The following is a 23165-nucleotide window of genomic DNA, read 5'->3' as shown; positions in this document are numbered from 1 at the left end:
TTGTAAACTCAACTTAGCGTAGTCTATTTCCCCTTCTTTTAACTTCTGTAATCGAAGTTGGTGGGAAGAAAGGGGAGTTTTAAATGTGCAGCCCTCAACTAGTTAAGACTTACTTTGGAGTAAGTCGTGTTGCTATCCATTGAACTTACTACTATGTCTTAAAGTCCTGGGTTGGACCTTAATAGCATTTCCCTATTCTTTGCTTCCCATTGCATTTCCATATATAATAATGTGCAATAGTTCCTAGAAGAAGTGCTATTTCACTCCAAAATGGCATGAAAGGGAAAGGCAACTTTGTGTATTGGCAGAAAGCTGGCATCTGTGATCATTTATCTGTAACAGTGCAGTCTTTTCCAATGTAACACTGAAATTAGCATACAGGTTCATAGATTTCATTTTACCTTTTCTCTGGCTCATTTCCAAGCCTAGGCTGGAGATTTATGGACAGATTGTCTCAAGAATAAAGGCAAGGCTGTGTGGGTAAAACAAAGATAATGATGCTCTGAAATGTAATGATCTTGATGCTTTCAGAAACCTCTTTTAAAGAACTGCAGAAAATAGGCAATTATGAAGTAGAATATTTTCTGGTTAAAATATCAACATAGCTGCACACACATAATAAAAAGATTCCTGTTAAATTTCCTTTAATGCAGAATGAGATGTAGAGCAGGCTCATTTTTTAGGAAACTAAGCTATTAATGAAGAAGTGAGGAAAGGCGTTCTACCTTTTAAAGCAAAATGTGCATGCCAGAAAAGAACTAATCACTGCTTTCCATATAATAAATCATTTTAACATACATAAGCTATGGACCTATATGCAATGGTCTAGCAGCCTATTGTGAAGCAAGACCTGAAGATGGTCTAATCTTCCCATCCTTTCCCCACAGCAGCACGCAGAGCACTTCCTATGTCTAAGGTCCTGTGTGGTTGTTTATCCTGCCTAATCTTGGAAGCAAAGCAGGGTCAGGCCTGGCCGGAATTGGGATGGGTGACTTGAGTATATGATTCTATGACTATTGTAGTAAACTGCCCAGAGTGCTTTGGCTGTGGACAGTATCAAAATGCAATCATCATCATCATCATCATCATCATCATCCTCTGTTCCTCTTCTTTGGTTGTCCTGCTCTCAGCTGCTTTGCCTCCCAGACCCACTTCGAATGTTTTGTCCCGCTTCACTTTTTTTAAGTGTTATAGTGAAATCCTATGCAAGCCTATTCAGAAGTAAGCCTATGGAATTCACTGGGACTTACTCTGAGGTTAATTAGAACAGCACTGTAGCCTTAATTTGCTAGTGCAGTAATGTCCTAAAAACATTTATCTCGGAGTAAATTATACTAGATGCAAGAGAAACTACTTCCCAATAAATGTGTTTAGGGCTACTCTGGAATCAGTGGACTGCAGAATGTGGTTTTACAGCACCCTCCTAAGGATGTTGACTCAGAAAATGTCCCAGTGTGACCCTAGGATGCACTCCTAGGGTGCTGTCAGATGACTCTTGGCTCATTCACAGCCCTGGGTAATTTCTGGAGTATTATGGGGGAGTACATATCATCATCCTCTTCTGCTTTCCCACCACTTGTTTCATCTTTTGCTTTACTGCAGAAAATGTGCTAAGGAGAAAAAGATACAACAGCTTCATAACTAATGGCACTAGGAACCCTGTCTTTGAGAGGGGAAAGACTTTGGCCCAATGTGGATTTAGAATTGCAGTCTTAGGATAGATAGGAGTCCTTTAAGAATCCCTAAACATATGCATGCTTTTCTGTGGTCAGCTTCCCCCTTTCCCCTGCAAAAAATGGCATCTGAACAGTGAGCTGTGATGAAGGTGAATTCTGGAGCTCAGTGGCTCATTTTGAATGTGACGGTAACCAAAGTCAATTGTTTTGTGGACAAGCAGGAATGATGTTTGGATGTCTTCCTGCTGTGTAGTGGCAAGGTGGCAATCAAAAGCATTCACTCCCTGGTTTAAATGAGTCTGAGTTTCCCATTGTTCCCCAACTGGGATATCACTGATTACTTTAACTGTATTTAAAAAAACAAACAAACAAACAAACACAGGTTGGGGTGCCCCATTGAGAAGGATCCCTAGATGCTTCCTCTTCTGACTGTGAAAAGCAAACTGCCCTTAGTGCTCTTTTCCCACCCAACTCTCTCTTTTTTACAGAGTTCCAGTTTTAGTACTAAAGGGACGTCTGTGTGATCTTGGGCCATCAAAGCCTCTGGCTTTAATTAAACTGCTCTTTCCCACATAAAGAGCTAATCAATGGGAAACAAATCTTATGGCATCATCCTCTGTCATTTCCCGCTTGTGTGTCGGAAAAAGTTTATCTATATGCTGACTCTGCACAGTGCTTGTTTCATTGCAGAAAAGATCCCAGGAGAGCAGTACCTGCAGTTTTAAAATGACCATATCATGGTATCCCGTGGTTCATACTGGCTGGCATAATTAAAATTAGCGATTCTACTGTAATGTGGAATGTTGGGCATGGGGTCGTGAATAGTCCAACATGACTTAGGGGCTATAAACAAAACAAAAACTGTAATGTGGAGTCTTGCACAACCATGGGTGGAATTCAGGGTATAAACCTCCAGCTTATGCCCTTATCAAATGTCTTCCATGTATCTAATACTCTCTTTCCGGGATGATGTCCACACAGTGGGAGTGGGACAGAAGCAATTCATGCCACTCCATGCTCTTCCTATTTCCTTTCCTTTCCTTCTGAACCCATCCAAAGTAGACATGCTGGCATTGGAGGGTGGCAAGGGCTGTGAGCTTTAAGGATTAGTCATAATCTATTTTCACTTTCCCCTTTCCCTCCTTGCTTACCCTAACACCCCTTTGCAGAACTCTCCAATATCCCTACAGGCTACATTTCGACCTTGGAAGGATGTGGAGGTGTTGCATGAATGAAGCTTTGCCCCATGTCCTCTGCCCAATGGGAGAAGGCACAAGGTGGGTTAAGCAGCTTCTCTAGAAAGAGAAGGCCTGGGCATAGTGAAGGGGATCCCAGTGGTCATGTAAAGAAAATGATCTTCTTAACACTCAAAGGGCTGTGTGCATGCACCTTTTGACACATTTAGCCCATGAAGCATAGTGGTGTGTTGCAGTCTTGCAGTTGGCTTGGGTTGGCCTCCCTTGATCTAGTGGATAAATAATTTTGGAGAAACTTGAGATTGTATTGTATACTCCTTGGCACAGTAGCAGTGAAGTTTTCCTCTAGAATATGAAGGTATATTTTGTATTGCTAAGCAGAGAAGCATAGGATTCTAGGTCAGGGGTAAGCAATGTGGTATTCTCCAGATATTGTGGATTGCAATGTAGCCAGCCTGCCTCATGGATAGGGATTGTGGTCCAAAGCATTTCAAGGACATCACATTAGCTACCCGTTCTAGGTGACAGGTGCCTTATAGTAGCATAGCAAATTGGTAGAGTGGTGATATGAGGAACAGGAAACACAAAAGCTTGGAGTAGTTCTTTCTACCACCTACAGAATTGTAGCCTTAAATAATTTTATGCACAGAGATCACCATTTTCAGCATCTGTTATCAGGAAACTGAAGCACCCTTTGCAACTTCGATTACATATATATTAATGCATCAAAGCAATAGGGCTGATCTCAAGAGTAAGTGCAGGAAAGCATAGGGCAGCTGCATGGTCCCACTGACAAGAACCCACTGGCATTTATCTCTTCTTCATCATTGCAACCTGCATCACTGCAAGCTAACTCTACTCCTGCCCAGAGAACAGTGGTGGTATCAAAGAGGAGCAGTAGAGAGTGCTGCCCACTAACTCGGTGGCTCTTGGTTTGTCACGCAAACAAGTACTAGCAATGATGGGAAAGCAGATGGCATGCAACATCAGTTAGTGGCAATGACAGTGAGAAGGTTGATACATTTGAAGAAGGGGGTTCATTGTGGTGTCTTGGCCATGGGCCTACCAAAACCTGGAAGTGGCACTGAGTATAAGCTTATGTGAAGCTGCAGCTCCGGCCTCTTGGATCTTTAGGTAGAGATGGAAGCATTTCTGCCTGCAACCCTGGAGAGTCAGTGTACAATGCTGGACTAGATAGATGAAGGGTCTGACCCAGCATATGGAAGCTTCCTATGTTGCTACACACATAGTACTAACTTTCTGTCAAGGGCACAGAGACTGAGGATGAATCTTGCTCCCCTTTTCATGTTAAGTATTCACTCATTTGGAAGTGCAAAGGGGACCCATAGCACATTCTCAGCCTGATGCATTCTAAATTGTCATGAATAGTTCTCCTACTTGCATCCTACATAGAGTGAATGCACATTATGGTTGTTTCAAATAAGGTGTATGTTTGTACTTGCATTGCTGGAGTGAGCCTGATGTACTATTTGGATAAGCTTGCATTTATCCAGGTTTATATTTGCATATACCATCAGCAAAGTCTTAGGAAGGTGATACAAAATATGGCAACAATTACCAATGACACAATGGGGTGATTTTTAAGGTGTGAAGTTACAGAATGTAGGATTGTGTCTCACTCATCTCTAAATGTGCTTTATGTGTATAATACTTGGATATTCTGTTTTTCCCCCACTTGGTAATGCAAATACTTGGCTTCAGATTATGCAGACTATTTTTAATCTATATAACTCCTTTCTGTAAGCATAGTTTCCATATGAAAATGATCAAACAGCTCCAGATTTCCTTCAAGCAAGAGTTTTAAGGTAAATAAGTGATATTGAAAGTAAAAGCTAGACTGAAATAAAATGTCCACTTCTCACTAATGTTACCATGCATTTTAATGGATGTCCACTTTTATGTTTCTACTTGTGTTTATCTTTTAGCTTTCTATTTCAGGCTGAATTTAATAGAGGTGGATAAGGTGAGACACACAGGTTCCTATTACAAATGAAAGAAAAACATTCTGACAACTCTTCCCCTGTCAGTCACCTTCACCCCGCAGAAGTCTCTATCAACAGGACCATCCTGAACAACGGCTACACTGGTTGAAGATGACAGAAGTTGCAGTCCAGCACTTCTGGAGGGCAACCAATTATAGAAGAGCAACCAAGGTTTCCTCTTCTCCAGCAGCTCCTACACCCAGCCCACCCAGGGATAATTTTTTGGCACTAAAGAGAAAAGGAAGGGATGGGGAAAAAATCCCTACCATTGATTTTCTTAAAGGAACATAGCTCTGAATCTAAGCTCTCAGTTCATAACATCCTCTGATCACAACTTCTGACTCAAAATTTCTCCATTCAAAATAGTTTTGAAACTCTGTTTCACGTCCATAGCTGGATATTGAGGAAAGAGGCTCCCCTCAAACTTCTAATCTCAAAGGAAAAGCGGGTCTTGGTCTGCCTGAGGTCAGAATGTTACTTGGGCAATAGAAGTGCCGTGGAAGGGCACTCTGTCTTGATCCGGTTGCTCCACAGTTCACTTAAGGGCTCAGTTTCCTCAGCTCCATCTGCAGCAATCCTTGCTATATCTCTCCCAAACCACAGAAGCAGATTTGGGGTTGTGGGCAGGGAGTCAGAAGAATGAAGTAAAGCACAGGAAATCCTTATTCCATGAGCTCTGTTTCATTCTTGGAAAGAAAGTTAGGATCAAAGTCTGTGTGCTCTCACAATGAACATTTTTCACTTCAGGACTGACCTTGGGGATCATTTCCCATGAATTTGCAGCTGAAGCTGGCTGTGCACATCATTGATTGGCTTGAACTATGAAGCTTCATGTGACATGGCAGCTGTGTGACTGACTTCAATATCTTTCTCTATGATAAACACAACTGTGGGTGCAGCTGATTTAGACCATGATGGGGAACCTACGCCTTCGCCTCCATAGCACAGCCCAGGGATAAAACCACAATATATTCAAATGAGCTTGAATTTCTATTAATATGACCTTCAGTTTCTGCAGCAAATGGGGTTTTTCCTGAATTTTGGGGATTCTGTGGACCTGTGCACTATTTTACAAACTTTTCTGGAATAAAAAGGTTTGCCCTTGCAGAGCCTCCATCCCTGCATCGTGGGTGAGAAACTTCTGCTGCTCCTGTCTCTCTACTGTCAGCACTGCAATAATGGTAATGGAAAAGGGGGGATTTGCAGGGTGGGGAGAGGAACCCTGGATCCAAGGTCTGCCCTAGAACTAGCATATTGATTTCCCCTCCCATTAGGAACAAAAGGAGTGGGGGTGGGGGGAAATTTCATACCAAAAGTAGAAAAAAGGAGGCAGCCAGGGTCGGCTGCTCTCAGTTATCAAGTGTGGTTGTTGTTGTTGTTATAAACCACATTATATTCTGGCACAATGGAGAAAAGGAGCAGTGTGTCTGGCAGCCTTACCTCTTCTCTTCACCTCTTGCAAATGTTAATGCAATGAAGCAAATTACTGTGAAGCAAATTATGCTGCTGCAAGTCATGTTACATTGTCAGTTTTGGCTAAAGTATTAAACCTTTCTACTGGATTAGTACATGATGCATGCTTATTTATGCATGCTTGTTTACATTCTCTCTCTCTCATTCGCTCTCTCTCCAATTTCCCTAGAATAGAAGGACGAAAATTTCTTGCCAGAATGACATGGCAAGGTCTTTTGATGGAACCAGCCATACTCAGCCGGTGGTCAGGCTCGGCCAGATTCCCCCCCCCCCCCGCCCTCTTCCTACAGTGTGTTCTATGTTCTAAAGCCAAGTTGTAGAAACGAAAGCCCAGCAAAAACAGATGCAAACCATTATCTTCAGTTTGAATGCTCAGATTTTCCCCCTCAGGTGGTTCTTTGTACATGGCATATAGCTTATAACACATCATACCCAGGGTTGGCCTTTTTGCTGTTGGAAGTGTTAAAAGTCACATCTAAAGCTTTGTGCAAACAGTATTTTGACATTCTCCACCATCCTATTTCTGGGAAGAGGACTGGGTGGTAGGAGACCATTTCACAGTTTCTCTGAGGTGCCCCATTTAGTGCTAGCAGTGCCAGTAGCAAACTTCTTTCTGCTCTCTTAATGTGTGTGTGTGTGTTCATTATATAATTGCCAGAAACAGCAAACATGGCTGCAGGCTCATCACTATTTTGCATCCTCTGGAATGTTCAATACCCAGAGTTACTCTACAGCACTGAGAGACAGGAGCAGGGGCCAATCAGGAAGCATCCTGCAAGGTGGCCCTTTCTGCCCACTCCAGGCATGGGGCTGTGTGCAGAAGGAACATGCCTTTCAGGAATTCTGGCTGAGCAATGTCTGCAACCCCACCTTGACCCCATACCCAAATTTCACAACTGTCATCTCTCACTGAACACTGTCTGTGCATCCAGAGGCAGAACACAGCCCAAAAATGATTGCAGCCTAAACATATTTAGTGCCAGGGTCTAGCTGCTCTGTGGCTGGCTAGTGAAGCTGGAGATGAAAGACAATGAAACCAAGTGGCTTTCACATCATGAATTGTTGCATACATTGCCAAGCAGGTTGTTAGGGCACGATCCTACATTTCCCACCCTTGATGCATGCAGCATCCAGACTCATTGCTCACAGGCATCCAGTGCATTGCGAGAACTGTGGAAGGGGCAATATTTGCTGTCCTAGACATCCTGCATTTTATCTAGATGGCTATATTTGGCTGTAGGTCAGCATAGAAATCAATGGGTGGGTGGGTGGGTGGATGATGTGCCACAAAGAGGGAAGGAGGCTGGCATGCATTTGGACATCACATCAACCACTGGGCCCAGACTCTCCCCCTCCCTGCCCCTAGCACTCTCCTTTTGCTCCTTCCCAAGGTCAATTCCTTGAAGAAGCAACTAGCACAGTTTCTCCTGTTCAGGTTTTGATTGGGGATGGAATGGGGCTCCGTGTTTTAAATCTCAGCTCTGAGGTCACAGGATTGGAGCCAAGCAATCCTAGCACATCCACAGACAGTACTGGAAGGCCATCGAATTTCACTGCTAGGTTAGCCTCTTAAAAAACAACATTCAGCATAATCTCACACTACTCACTTGCTGTATTTATATGCCACATTTATGCAATATTGTGCTTATACATAATGCATTTAAAGTAAATGTATATATTGTGTTCAAGGCAGATTTCTAGGTAAAATACAAAAATAGAAACACAAGAAAGAAATGACAACACCTAAGAATGCAAAAGGAGTCCCACTGGCACCATCTAGTGCAGCGCCTAAGCAGGAGGGGCTTCAGACAGCTGGCAGCCTGTGTACAATGTTGCCAGTGGGCCATACTCCATCTCAGTGTCATTGTTAAGATGCCCTCTTCTTCAGGGTCAATAGCCACCACTACCCTGGAGGAGGAGGAGGAGGAGGAGTAGGAGGAGGAAGAGGAGGAGGCAGTGATGGCACATTAAGGGACTTAAAATAGATTATCTTTCTGTTTACTCTTGTCATTCTTTTCACGTTTGGAAATGGCAGCTGAACAGCCATAACAGCAAAAGATGGTACTGGGACAGGAGAATCAAGAGTTCAGTATTAGGTCACCTGCTCAGCTGCGGGTCTTTGCCATTCCCTGGTGGTACCAACCCTGCACCATTCCTGTACATAGTGAATTTATGCCATGCTTGTGGTGACCCAGGCCATCAGAAACACTCATCACAAACACACATCAGGTTACAAGCACCAGTTATCCTGCTTTTGGAAGCTTTCTTCTGGCATGCAAAATCTACAATTATTTTTGCAATATATGATTTTGATCCATTTTCTGTTTGCACAGAACAATCCAGGAAGAGAAAAATTGCCCAACCATGTATACTTTCTGACTCATTTTGTTTTATGGATTGAATACAATAGTAACATCAAAAGTGCCAAGAGAACTGAGACCAAACATTTGAAGCAACTTTTAAAATTAGTATTATTACCTTTAAAAAGTAGTTTTAAATTTGAATATGAAGCCATTATTTTTCACATATGACTTCCATGGAAACATTCCAGTTGGGGAAAAGAAACAAAGTGTCTGTTATTTATAGAAAGCAAAAAAGGAAGCCTTTCAAAATTAAAATTGTATATACTATAGAATAATAAAGTTTAAATAACTTTGTTTTCATGTAAGATTTTTAATAGAAAGCCCTCTTTTAAAAAAAATAAAGCAAAACAAAACAAACAGATGACTGGAATGAAACTCCTACTGAAAGTACAGTTCCCATATTATTGATATTGGCTTGATCCTTGGAAAGTATGAGGTTTTGCCATTTTGAGTCAGAACTATGAAATATATGATCCAGCAACATATCACCACTTTATTCTTTTTAAAAATGAAGCTGTGAGAAATGCAGAAAGGATCATCTAATCACAGTGACTCTAAAACAGTACGGTTGATTTCAACACAACTGCCTCTGCATATGAGATTTGAAGGTCTGCAAACCTAGCTGTTTTGCTTCAGCAAATTGATGTGCCAGGATTTCAGTCGCAATACACAGATTGTTTAAGTCTGTGCTTGGGCTAAGCTTTCTTGCATACACAGTAAGCAGAAAGATTCAAAATATTTTAGCAACATGCAAATCTTTGAATCCCAGTGTATAAATTAAAAGAAAGCCATTTAATCTTCAGAACTTCTGCAGCTGCATTTATCCTTTAGTGCACAACAGTTGCCTTCAGGGAATTTCTAATTCGTACAGACCTAAAAATGTTATGTGGTTCTTTGAATATATGCTACTAGCTTGGATTTTTGGTAGGATCACGTAACATTTATTTCTGTATTTTATAACACCCTTCATGCTATTTCCAAAGTTTATTCACAAAGCAATTATGAAAAAATTCTACAGACTTGTAGAACAATTTTATGAAATTCATGGATCAAAGCCACCTGTCTTGGAACTGATGTCTTACTCCAGTTATGTTCTGTCAGCATTTAGTATTTTCCAGTAAGTAAACAGTGCTTTGTGACTCAATTCTCATGATCAAGTTAAGTCAAGGTAGATTTCTTGATTCAGCAAACATGCCTTGTACCTGGGGAGAAAATCTACAGTGCCAAACAGAAATTACAAATCAGATAAAGTTGGTCAGCTGGGAATGAAGAACACATTTTAACCGGTTAAACCTCATCTGACCTCAGTGTTTACATATAGTTTACATCCAACCATATGACCAGTCAAACGGTCAGAATCAGAAAATAGGGAAGCTACTTATGTATCACCGAAAAAGAAAAAGAAAATGAGTACAGGATAGCATAACGTGTGTATATGCTTATAGATAGATACGTGCATTTTAAAGTACTATAGTTTCAACAGATATATATCTTATCATAGTGAGGAAAGCTGTGACTGAGAGAATTATGGGTCTGCCTGGTCTCCCACACTTGTTGTTGTTGTTGTTAGTCGCGAAGTTGTGTTGGACCCATTGCAACCCCATGGACAACATTCCTCCAGACCTTCCTGTCCTCCACCTTCCCCTGGAGTCCACTTAAGCTCACACCAACTGCTTCAGTCACTCCATCTAGCCACCTCATCCTCTGCCGTCCCCTTCTTCTTTTGCTATCTATTGTTCCCAGCATTAGGCATTTCTCCAGGAAGTCCTTCCTTCTCATTAGGTGGCCAAAGTATTTGAGTTTCATCTTCAGTATCTGGCCTTCTAAAGAGCAGTCAGGGTTGATCTCCTCTAGGACTGACCGGTTTGATCACCTTGCGGTCCAAGGGACTCGCAGGAGTTTCCTCCAGCACCACAATTCAAAGGCCTCAATTCTTCAGTGCTCAGCCTTCCTTATGGTCCAGCTTTCACAGCCATACATTGCTACTGGGAAAACCATAGCCTTGACTACACGCACTTCTGTCGGCAGGGTGATGTCCCTGCTTTTTAGTATGCTGTCTAGATCTGCCATTGCTTTCCTCTCCAGGAGCAAGTGTCTTTTAATTTCTTGGCTGCAGTCCCCATCTGCAGTGATCTTGGAGCCCAGGAAAATAAAATCTGTCACTACCTCCATTTCTCCCCATCTATTTGCTCGGAAGTGAGAAGACTGGATGCCATGATCTTAGTTTTCTTAATGTTGGGTTTCAAGCCAACTTTTGCACCCTCCTCCTTCACCTGCATCAAGAGGCTCTTTAGGTGCTCTTTACTTTCTGCCATGAGAGTGGTATCATCTTCATATCTGAGGCTGTTGGTATTTCTCCCAGCAATCTTAATTCCAACTGGTGATTCATCTAGCCCCACCTTTCTCATGATGTGCTCTGCATATAAGTTAAATAGGCAGGGAGACAGTATACCGCTTTCCGAACTCCTTTCTCAATTTTTAACCAATCAGTGGTTCCGTGTCCAGTTCTCACTGTTGTTTCTTGACCCACATATAGGTTTCTCAAGAGACAAAAAAGATGGTCTGGTACTCCCATCTCTTTAAGAACTTGCCACAATTTGTTGTGATCTACACAATCAAAGACTTTAGCATAGTCAATGAAGCAGAAGTAGATGTTTTTCTGGAACTCCCTAGCTTTCTCCATGATCCAGCGTATGTTGGCAACTTGATCTCTAGTTCCTCTGCCTCTTCAGAATCCTGCCTGTACTTCTGGTAGTTCTCAGTCCACATACTGCTGGGGCCTAGCTTGTAGGATTTTGAGCATAACTTTGCTAGCATGTGAAATGAGTGCAATGGTGCGGTAGTTTGAACATTCTTTGGCGTTGCCCTTCTTTGGGATCAGATTGTAAACTGACCTTTTCCATTCCTGTGGCCACTGTTGAGTTTTCCAAGTTTGCTGGCATATTGAGCGCAACACTTTTACTGCATCGTCTTTTAAGATTTTGAATAGCTCAGCTGGAATACTGTCACCCCCACTAGCTTTGTTGTTGCTCAGACTTCCTAAGGCCCATTTGACTTCACATTCCAGGATGTCTGGTTCGAGGTCAGTGACCTCCCCATCATGGTTATCAGGGACATTAAACTCTTTCTTGTATAGTTCTTTTGTGTAATCTTGCCACTGCTTCTTAATCTCTTAGGCCTTTGAATTGTGGTGCTGGAGGAGACTCCTGCGAGTCCCTTGGACTGCAAGGCGATCAAACCGGTCAGTCCTAGAGGAGATCAACCCTGACTGCTCTTTAGAAAGCCAGATCCTGAAGATGAAACTCAAATACTTTGGCCACCTAATGAGAAGGAAGGACTCCTTGGAGAAGAGTCTAATGCTGGGAACAATAGATGGAAAAAGAAGAAGGGTACAGCAGAAGATGAGGTGGCTAGATGGAGTCAGTGAGGCAGTTTGTGTGAGCTTGGTGGACTCCAGGAGATGGTGGAGGACAAGAAGACCTGGAGGAGTGTTGTCCATGAGGTTGCGATGGGTCGGACACGACTTCGCAACTAACAACAACAACAACTCTGTTAGGTCCCTGCCATTTTGGTCCTTTATCATGCCCATCTTTGCATGAAACTTCCCCTTCATATCTGCAATTTTCTTGAAGAGATCTCTGGCTCTCCCTATTCTATTGTTTTCTTCTATTTCTTTGCACTGTTCATTTAAGAAGGCATTCAAAAAGAAACTGGACAGCCGTCTGAGTGGGATGGTGTAAACTGGTGTTCTGCAACAGCAGGGGGTTGGACCTGATGCCCTTCATGGCCCATTCTACCTCTACTATTCTATGATTCTGTAAAATAGGGCACATGGAAATCTAATGAGGTCAGATTCTTTCCCCTTACATCACAGTCCTGATCCAAATAAGCTCTTTGGAGCTGCTATTAGCCATGGAGAAGAAAACCTCTCATTCACTATAGGGATGGGAAAATTTAAGAGCTCCAGATTTAGTTTCACATTTATTATGTTGAATTGTAGAGCTGGAAAGATCCCTCTAAGATTATCTGGTTCAACCCTATGCCAATCCAGGACATCTCTAACAAGTGGTTATCCAGTGTTTGCTGAAGTTCCCCTCAGCATGGAGAGTCTACCAACTACTGTTCCAGTGCCATGAAGTTCTATTATCAAGAATGTATTTTTACTATGTCATTTTAAGATGATCGCTATGTTTTTAAGGCTAGTTATAATGCTTTTCTATGCTTTTATTTGATTATAGAGTGTAGAAATGTTTTAATAAATAAATAAATAGATAGATTTGGAACATCCTGTAAACAACACTTGTTGACTTTCAAAGGTATAGAAATACACAAAGAAATAATCATAATCCAACAGTCATTTTAGTACCCCCTGCACTGACAACTTATGCTCAACATGCAGTCTGCTAAAACCTCTAGATCCTTTGTGTCAACCCATCTTACATTTGTGGAACTGATTTCCCCCCGATCCAGTTAGAGATCTTTATATTTATTTTTGTTGAAATCCATTTTGGTTCAGTTTTCCATCCTGTGAAGATCAAGCTGAATCTTGTCTCTGTCTAGGTATTGAGCCAGCTCACCAATTTTGGTGACACGCTTAGGTCTTATGGGTACCCTCTGCTTCTTTGCCCAAGTTATTAATAAAGAAGTGGCACCCAGGACTGAACCCTGTGGTATTTATCCCTACTCTTTCCACAAGCTGACAAGAAGACATTGAGGAGCACTGTTTGGAAAATGTCCAAATCTGTCAAACTATAACCTATCTTAGGTCACATCTTATCATCTTGTACACAATAACAACATGGGAGACCTTTCCAAAACCCAAACGCCTTATTTGTTTGAACAAATAAATTAACCATTTATTTAACCATTGACCATAGGCTCTCTGGGCAGCTTACATCATGATAAAATCCATATATACAACACAGTAAACAATATAATATGCAATAAACTCCACAATTACAATGAAGCCAATAAAAATAAAAATCCATAAATAATCTGCCAAAATTAAATAAGACAAGTTAAGAATAACAAAGTTTCTATTTCTTCATATAGAAATTATATTTTTAAAATTAACTGTCCTTCAGAAGAATGATATTGCAGCAATGTCAATTTCCCACCAATCCCTGCATAATAATGGGATTTTATGCAGCATGTTGATATGTCATGCTGCAAGCATTTGGCATTTCTCTTCCTGTAGCTTCTAGGTTATGCCAGGATAAAGTCTACCAACATGGTAGGGTCGGGGCAACCTTGGCAAAAGGCAAAAATAACCTAGGCTACTTTTCAGTCATAGACAGATAAATATGTCATAGTTATTACAACCCTGCTTTTCCAGACTCACTTCACTTTTCAGCCAACTGAATTTCTGGCACTGTTATTTATCATTTTGGAACCGTTAGCCAAAAACACCAGCATGTTTATTTTCAAAGGAATATCTTTGCCTTGACAAGTAGAAAGAGTCTATTTAAGATGAAACAGAATCCAAGAAACCTTTCAACTTTCCCATTTCAAGCCAATTCATTCCTAGAATATCTCAAATAATAAAAAGAACCCCCTTTGTTTAAAACTCACTTCTGATTTCTTTCTCCTTCTAAAATTGTACGCCACTTCTGTAAGAGCAGAAGCCCAAGGTCTCAAAATCGATCACCTTTATCCCCAAACTATGGCAGGAAAAGAACTTGTCTGGTTGCACTCAGTGCAGAACAACCATTCCCAGCCTGGTGCTTTCAAGAAGTGTTGATCTTCACCTCCCAAAGCTGCCACCCATCAAACGGCTGTTGGCCAAAGCATCTGGAGAGCCACATGTTGCTTACCCCTGATGTAGGCAGTTAATTGTACCCACATGTGGAATGGATTTCTGTGGTCCCAACTGCTGCACTAGCACTGCTATCCCCACAAAGCTCCTATGGAATAAGAGAAGGCCTGGTGATCATATGTGCTACATTGCTTCTAAGGAACCAAATAAGGCTCTGAGTTAATATGGCCTGGAGCAATAATGACCTCCTTCAACTGATTAAACCAACTGCTGCCAAATCAGCAATGGGCAAACCCATTTCTCTCAATGATGTTTAACTGAGCTTGGCAAATTAAGCTGTTAAGCCCCGTTGATTATTTCCTTTGTAACTTTTCTTTGATGCTCATCTCCTCAATCTTTATCTTTACCCAAAACCTAAAGGCATTCTTTTCTTCAAACAATTTTATCCCTACTCAGCAATGTGAAGCATTGTTCATTTCTACTATTGCACATCTTAGTATGGGTTTCTTAGCTGTTATTTTCTAAGACTTTTATGTAGTAGAACATGCAATAAATCCAATAATGGGCAGGTAGAGAGTCGGAAAATTGAAATGAATCCTCAACAAGAAAAAGCTTCATCTGAATGGAGAGGGCTTGTCTTTAACTTCTTTAGAAATGGGTTGTTCTCCCCTTAAAAGGTCAGATTTGTAGTTTGAGAACCAACAGATCCAGGATTACTACTGCAGGCTGGCATGGCACTTGTAGCATAAAGCTGCTTTTAGCAGCCATATGGCTGGGTGACCCGGATGCCTCCTGTAATTGAGCAGGCCTTCAATTATCCATATTCTGGATACTTTTTATTCTCCCCTGCACGGCACTTTCTTGTGTGTATGATATCTGTTTGGATTGTAAACTTGCAGGGACTGCTTTGTTTAGCTGATGGTATGTAAGCTTCTCCAGAAGCCTTTTTTTATCAAGAAGGGTAAAAATACTTTAAATACATAAAACTTCTGATTAGTTAATTTCAGTGAGTCTCATTCAAGTAATCTCCATTCAGAATCATTGAAGAACATATGTATTGTATATTTGTACTTTCAAATCCTATGTTCACTCAGTCTTTTCCCTCTTGCTAAAACTTGTTTGTTGTTAAAAGTAAAAAAAATCCAGTTTTTTTCTGGTAAGCTGGTCTGGTGCAGTGGCTCAGAGAATTAAGTTGTAAATCAAGAAATTCCAAGTCTGAATCTTGTCTCTACCAACTCCCAAACTTCCATATGCATAAATAAGTCCCACTGTAATTTTCTCCTAATGCACATGCTTAGAATGGGAGTTTTTGGTAAGTCATTCTTCTTTGGCCTTTTCCTGAGATCTGCAACATGATAGCAATACAGATCTATCTTACATGGCTGCTGCTGTGATCCTTACAATATAAAGCATGTGATGTCCTTTGCACACACTTAGTGGTACATAAACATTCAGTAGAACTCTTACATACTCACAGTACAATCAGCTCAAAAGTCAGTCAGACTGAATTCAGTGGGGCTTATTTCCAGTTAAGAGGGTAAAGAGCCAAAAGGATTCACAGGTGAAAGCCAATTATTCAGTTCCCTTGACAAATATTTGAATCTGAAACTGTGCTGAGCCTTGCTCTGAATTAACCGACATTAAATGATTTGCCTGGCTCACATTTATCTTAACTGCCATTACAAATGGGTGTTCATATTATATTGGAGGTCAGCTTTAACTGCAAACTAATTTGCAACTGATAGCAAGGCTTTACTGCTACTGAAATTCAGTTTTGCACCCAAGCAGGATCATAAGAGGAGACACTGCAGCGCCTTGTAATGTGCCGGCTCCAGGCTTTTGAGGACTTAGGACAAGGCACACACAGTAGACCTCTTCTGACAGCGAGCCTACCCTCTCACTTCTCCCAGCTGCTTGTGCTCCTTATCCTTTCCCCCATCATTGCTCCCACTTGCTTGCCTGACAAACAGGGAGCCACAGAAGAAGTGGTATCTACTTCTCCTCCTTGTCACCAACACTGTCAGCTTGGCCAGGGTTAGAGGAATGCGAACAAGCAGGTTGCAAAAGGAACAGCAAGTCCAGGCCACTGCTGTCAGTGGGCCCCTGCCAGGCTATGGGACTTAAGCAGGTGTCTGCCCATGGCTGCCCTTTATGCTAGCCCTGCCCTGGAACTGTGTTCTTGTGCATAGCTTGGGGTTTCCCACAGCTACCATGAAGAGATGAATGGTGAGCATGGCTGAGCATGGCTACACTTAAATATAATTAAAAGGTCTGTTTTTCAGCTCAAGGCCCCCAACTTCAGTGGCCTGCACTGGAGAAGCTGCAGCGTGTTGAGCAGATTGTGTTGAGCCAACAAAGGCAGAAGTCCAGTCTCCTAATATATAGGGCAACCTGGAGCATCTTACCACCAATGCTTCAGAGCCAGAGGTGCCTTGTTCAAACATTGGCTCACTGGCAGCAGATCTACGAATCAAAGACCGTTCTTAGGACTTTCCCAGAAGAAGAATGAGGCAGTAGGTACTATAATGATTCAACATGGAGCTCTCTTTTGTTATATTGTTGTTCTTTGAAAAGATTCCAGCTACGTACAATTAGGACTGGCAATGAAGCATCACATGGTATTGAGCTGCTGCTCAGGAATGTGTCCCATTCCAGTTCTCCTCGCTCTTGGTTTTCTCCATCTCTCTCTCCCCCACATCAGTCAGAATTCTGTACTCAAAGGATATGCTCAGTCCTCATTGGACTGTTCTCACAGTCCCCCTTCCACATATACATACTTAGGTTTTTCCATATCCTAAAGTATTTTTGTGCACTTTTCCAAATCTTGTGTGTAGCTAATGCTGTTTTAGCTACATAAAAATCCACAGTGGGAAAATGACTTTCTATTACTGTAGACACTTGACTGGTGAAGATTCCTATAAGATTTTCACAAAGAAAAATGAAGCCTTGATGATCTAACACTGTGGAATAAAAGGGTATGGTGTTTGATTGCTAGAGGTTTTGTGTTTTAGCTATAATGGGCACAGCACATCATAAACATTGCCGGGATATCTCTTTTCAGCCAGATGTTATATACAGCAAGCAAGAGAGGTCTTTGAAGTACTAAGATCATAATGCTCATCCTGCAGCGCTGATGTCTAAATTGATTTCTAAAGGACAAACTACTGACATAAACACAATTCATTCTTTCTCTCTCTGACTGTATAGATAGGCACTGGGAACATATACACTATGGAGGGAATAAATCTTAGCCAGGCATGCATCCTACATGGCTAAAATTTTGCATGACTTGACTGTTCACTTGACTTTTAACATTCCCTGCTTTCAAAGCATTCTTATCATGACCCCAGAAGGCTACTGGATTACATCTTTTCTGTAATGCTTTCCAAATGGAAGATCCTCACTACCTTGCATTCTGTTTATATTGAAAATACTGAATAGGTTTCTAGTCTCTTCTGAAAAGCAAATGGAATTCCATGCATTCATGGAATAATCCCCTTGGAAAGGACTACAAATTCATATGTTGTCATTTTCTTCTTAACAGTTCACTCCTATACATTGCTATATAGAATTCAACATCATTGGGATGATTAAATTCAACTGGATTCCCGGATAATCATGTATAGTAGGATCAGCCTACAGCCCTAGGGCTGGATCTTGGCCCATGACCTAATTTAATGTGACTGTCCATCTAATTTTGACAGTTCCCTGAAACTGCTCGATTAATCAATTTGTTTATATCTTACATTTCTACCAAGAAAATGATGCTCAAGATGGCTTACAACTATAAATAAAAAAACTTGAAAAAGACAGTAATATATCAAGTATTTTTAAAATGGTTAAAAGCAAATAAGTTTAGTCTTCTGGTGACCTTTTCCTTCCCTGGTGACCTGCTAGGACACAGAGAAAAGGGGTTGTTTTAAAGAGAAAAGGGTAAACTACCCACTTAGTTCTGGTCCTACCATTGCTGGTGTTGGTTCTTATCTTGACCAAGATGTCCCTCCTACCACATGTGGGATTACCATGTGGTAATGTGACCCTGAACAAAAGAAAGCTTGCCCACTCTTGCTGATAGGATTGTGCCCTATCACTGCAATTGTGCATATTTATCCTAGATTAAGTCCCACTAAATTAATGAAATTTACACCCCATATATATACAATATTAAATCATTATTCTAGAGACAAGACATGAAAAAAGTATAGATTGACAGTGTACACTGTAAGACAATGCAATGTGTTTCTTTTATCAATTTAGAGCTTTTAAGTACCTGGTTTTAAGAAAATTCATCCCCTTTTATTCATTATATTTCCTTTAAAATGACAACCATATTTTGATCTTCTCATTCTCCTCTTTTGATTTAGTTATTTTGGAGACCCTAAAACCCATATTCCTGGACTGATAGTCATAGAAACTGCCAGTATTCCAAAGCTTCAAACATATGGTTTTCAGATCCAATATGCTTGATGAAGTAAAGTTGTGGAGTGTAATTTCTATTTTCAGTCACTCAGACTAAGCTTCCAAACCACTGACATATACTGTAATGAGCAGCAAAATATAGCTACATTTTCTCCCTTTTTGTTAAATCAGCAAGCTTTTTTCAAGCCAATTTATTGCTAGGCTTGCTGGGATGAAACTCAAACAGATCTGTGTGCTAGATTTGGAGATCTAATTAGTGTAGCCCATACAAAGCCATGTTTTGTATGTTTACCCTTGACCCTATTGTGGGTTCAAAGCAGTTTTAACATGTCATAACTCTCATACTTCGCCCACATCTGATTTTTTTGCCTATATTTCTAGATATGATTATCCTGATAGCCTTATGACTCAGTCTGGCCCATTTTCCATGGATCTCTGCAAATGTGGGATTTGTGAACGCAAGAGTGTGAGCATTCAGCAGGTACCAATAACCAGAAAGCAACTCTGCCAACTGTAATTGCAAAATAGTCTAGTTGTTAGTTATCTTTGCATCCTCATTAGCACTGAGTATTTCAATACCACTTAGTTCTTTCCAGAGGCAGGGAAGTGATCATTAATTCAATACTGATGTCCAGTGCAGAGGCATTTTACAAAGATAAGAGCAGGAGAAAAGCCCTGCTGGGAAGACAAGGCTTATCTAGTCCAACATTCTGTTCCCTGTCGCCAACATGCTGCCTATAAAAAACTGCAAGCAGCCCATGGGTGCGGCAGCTCCCTGGCAATCACATTCCCCAACAATGGCTTTGGGCACTGACATGCCATATAACCATAATGACTACAAGTCATTGATAGCCTGATCTTTAATAAATGTGTGTAATATATTTTAAACCAATCCAAGTTGGTGCTGTTATTCAACTTCTGGTAACAAGTTCCATATGCTGTCTCAAGAAGTGCTTCCATTTGTCTGTCCTGAACTTTAGTTTCATTGGTTGGGTTTTAGTATGAGGAGCAGGAAAAAAACTTACCTCTATCTTTCTTGCACCATGCATAATTTTGTACACCTGTGTCATGTCCCCCTTAAACATCTTTTTTCCTTGGGCTGCAAATGTCAAAATGGCTATCTTTACGGCTACATAAAAATGAGCTATTTTAGACATTTAATTTGTTTTACCCAAATTGGCTTCAAATGCTTCAAATGTCAATAGCATATGGTAAAGGAGGAAATAGAGCCTGTGTTTGTGTTGGGGCACATCTTTCCCAGGGGGTAATCCATGGGGGACTTAGCAAGTAGGACCAAAGACAGTGGTAGGCCAAGCCAGAGCCCAAATTGGGTTGGGCCAGAGCTTTTTCTGTCCATCACTCTCTTTCACACTGACTGTCCATTCTCCTTCTCTCTCCCTGCCGCCTTCTCTCTCCCTGCTTCTCCTTTTTCTTCCCAGGCAGCAGGCTGCTATTGAGGGACAGAAGTCTCTCACCACCATTCTGAACTTACAGCTTACAGGGCACTTTTGAAATAAGGCTAAGGACTGCAGGTTACTAACCTGTAATGCAGTCACACATTTATACTGGAGATCTCGGCAAACTTCTTCTGATGAATATGGAACCTGTCCCTTCTTGTTTGAGTTTAATTAGTCTTCTGTATCTTGGGTGGATAGAAACATCAGTGTCTGTGAGGTAAATCAAACATCATCCACTGGAGAAAATGAAACTTTAGTAGTTAAGGCAAGCTTCACCTGGCTCAGCTCTGGATGGACTTCAAGCTTTCATGGCATTTACAAAAGTATCCGTCCAACCTTTTTGAGGAAGCTCAGAAAAAGACAAATGAAAGGCCCCACACCTTCTTTGCTACATACTTAAGCAAACAGCAACAGAACTTGATTCTTGGAATGGACAAGGCTGCATCAAGAAATAGATGGGAGAGTATTTTCAGAGTTAGAAGATAACTTGCTGTAGCTTCATTAGCGAAAATAATGCTCTGAAGCATGGCCAGGAGTGCAGTCCTCTGCGAAGTAGCATGGATTTTACACTTTCCTTTGTCTCTTATTTGAAGCAGCTGGCAGAGGAAAAATTGCAAGCCCATGCTCCACAGCTGGACATGCTGAACCTCTGCATATTCAGTACTATTATGGGATGGCCAGCTGTCCTACTTTACAGAGGGCAGTCTTCTGTTTGATGGTGCCTTCTAACTGAAGGGTTCTCTGGGTCCGTTTAAAGATAAAGAACCGTAGGAAAGCTTCAGGCTTGACACTGTCCAACAACAGTCTATTCTCAATAACAGTTTGAGTAAGCACAGTGTTCCTCACTATGGTGAACTGTATTTCACTTCTCTTTGATTATATTTAAATTTGCAGCAATGCAATTTTTGTGCAGCCCTGTGTCTTCTTTTTTTCACCCACCCTCTCACTTCCCCCACCCACTGCGCACATTGTTACATGAATCAGGCCTTACCTGTACTAATCTCTCCCCAGAGTGTTACCTCCTCTCCTTTTCTAGGATAAGTGTTTTGTAGTGTGTGTCTGTGTGGACTTGTGAAGGAGGAAACAGGCAGGTTTAATGGTAGAACACAGATTGTTATAGTGTATTATAATACGGTATGTTTATAACTTAGAATCAGTCCAAAGGGTCTGGAATGAAGTTTTTCCTACTGGATCGGTTTGTATGCCAAAATCTAATTCCCAATGCATATCCATTGCTGCTCTTGAGCACTTGGGAATTTTCACAGGGCAAGCATCCACCAGCAAGCATAAACTTTTGTTGGAGCAATGTTCCATCTAGAGCAGTATCTAGAGAAATTACACACATTTTGCAAAGTATCAGCAAATCTCAGTCATATACACCAGGACAGTATCACTATCCTTGATGCTGGCTGTTCACATCTATACATAAAACTGAACCATGTGTGACTTTTAGCCCATGAAAAATTGAAACATGTGACTGAATGTTTCTGCATCTGCTGGCATTGTTGCAAAATCACTGGAGTCCTATTCAGTGCTACTAAACAGTTTCATAAATAGAGAATTTATGTTGCTCTTTTCCTTTGTTTTGCTTTCCTAACTGGTTTTGTTAGCAGAGCCTTGAGCCTGACAATATATCAAGTGAGTTTCATGTTAACAAGTTTATTGTCTGGCCTTATTTTTCTAACAACGCACACCTCGCATTGTATATGTTAGTACGTCTGAAATCCTAATATATCTAGAGCAAAACATAGTGAATGTTTTACTGCACAGTTCATCTTTGAAGGTCTTGGAATGGAACAAATTTATTTTAAAACCACCTGGGCTGCACATCCCCAACTAGATTTGTACATGGAGGTCAGTAATGAACGTGCGCATGGAACTGCCTTTAGAAGTGTGCTATTGTAATTTTTGTCCATATTTGTAATTGAGCAAAACTGTGTTAGTCAGAGGTGCATAAGGTCCAGCTTGTTTTTGAGGATGAATGACATCCATGTGTTGTCACTGATATGTATGCAGTATATGTCTAACGCTATGCCTATCAGAGAAATCTCTAGTTGCTCCTTTTCTCTGTTCTCCTTGTGCAAGCACATTTCATAAGTTTTCTTTCTTGAGAAACAACTCACCTTCTTTGCCATAAGATTCTGAGAGAAGAGAAGCTGCTTTCTACTGAGTCAGATTGTTGACCATGAAACTCATACTAACTAGCTGGAAGGTCCTTGGCACAGACAACGCCGAAGCTCAGCTGGGGATGCTAGGGAATAAATCCAGAGCCTTCTGCATATGCAGAATCACTGCTGTCTCCTTTCCCCAAACAGGATGGGCTACTGCAGAATATATCTGAAAGAATCTGTTCACAGACTGAGATTCCATCAGTGGAAAAAAGGGAAGGCTTTGATAACCACATGCAAAAAACACGTGTTTAATTGTTCTTCATACACAAAACTGAGAAAATGTAACGAAGAGGAAATGTTTAGTCATTTTGGCGAGCAAAGGGCTTGAAAGGACTTTGATGTCTTAACACAGAGTGACAAAAATGTGGTATAGGAAAATTCTCCCCTGTTCTGTGTTGGCGTTTTCAGTGATGCCACCGTATTGTCAAATCTGGCTATGTATGGTCATCACTGGGTTACCACCCAAATGGACAGAGAAAATTCAGTGGATATAATTTACCTAGACTTTAACAAAGCCTTCAACAAAGTGCCCCACAACATCCTAATAATTAAGTAGCAAAATGTGGGCTTGATAGAACTACTATTAGGTGGATCCACAACTGACTTCAAAATAGCTCACAGATAGTGATAATCAACAGTAGCTTTTCAACCT

The sequence above is a fragment of the Varanus komodoensis genome, unplaced genomic scaffold, assembly GCF_004798865.1.
Source record: "Varanus komodoensis strain SLA01 unplaced genomic scaffold, ASM479886v1 scaffold25, whole genome shotgun sequence".
Lineage (NCBI taxonomy): Eukaryota > Metazoa > Chordata > Lepidosauria > Squamata > Varanidae > Varanus > Varanus komodoensis.
This window is presented reverse-complemented; position numbering follows the sequence as displayed.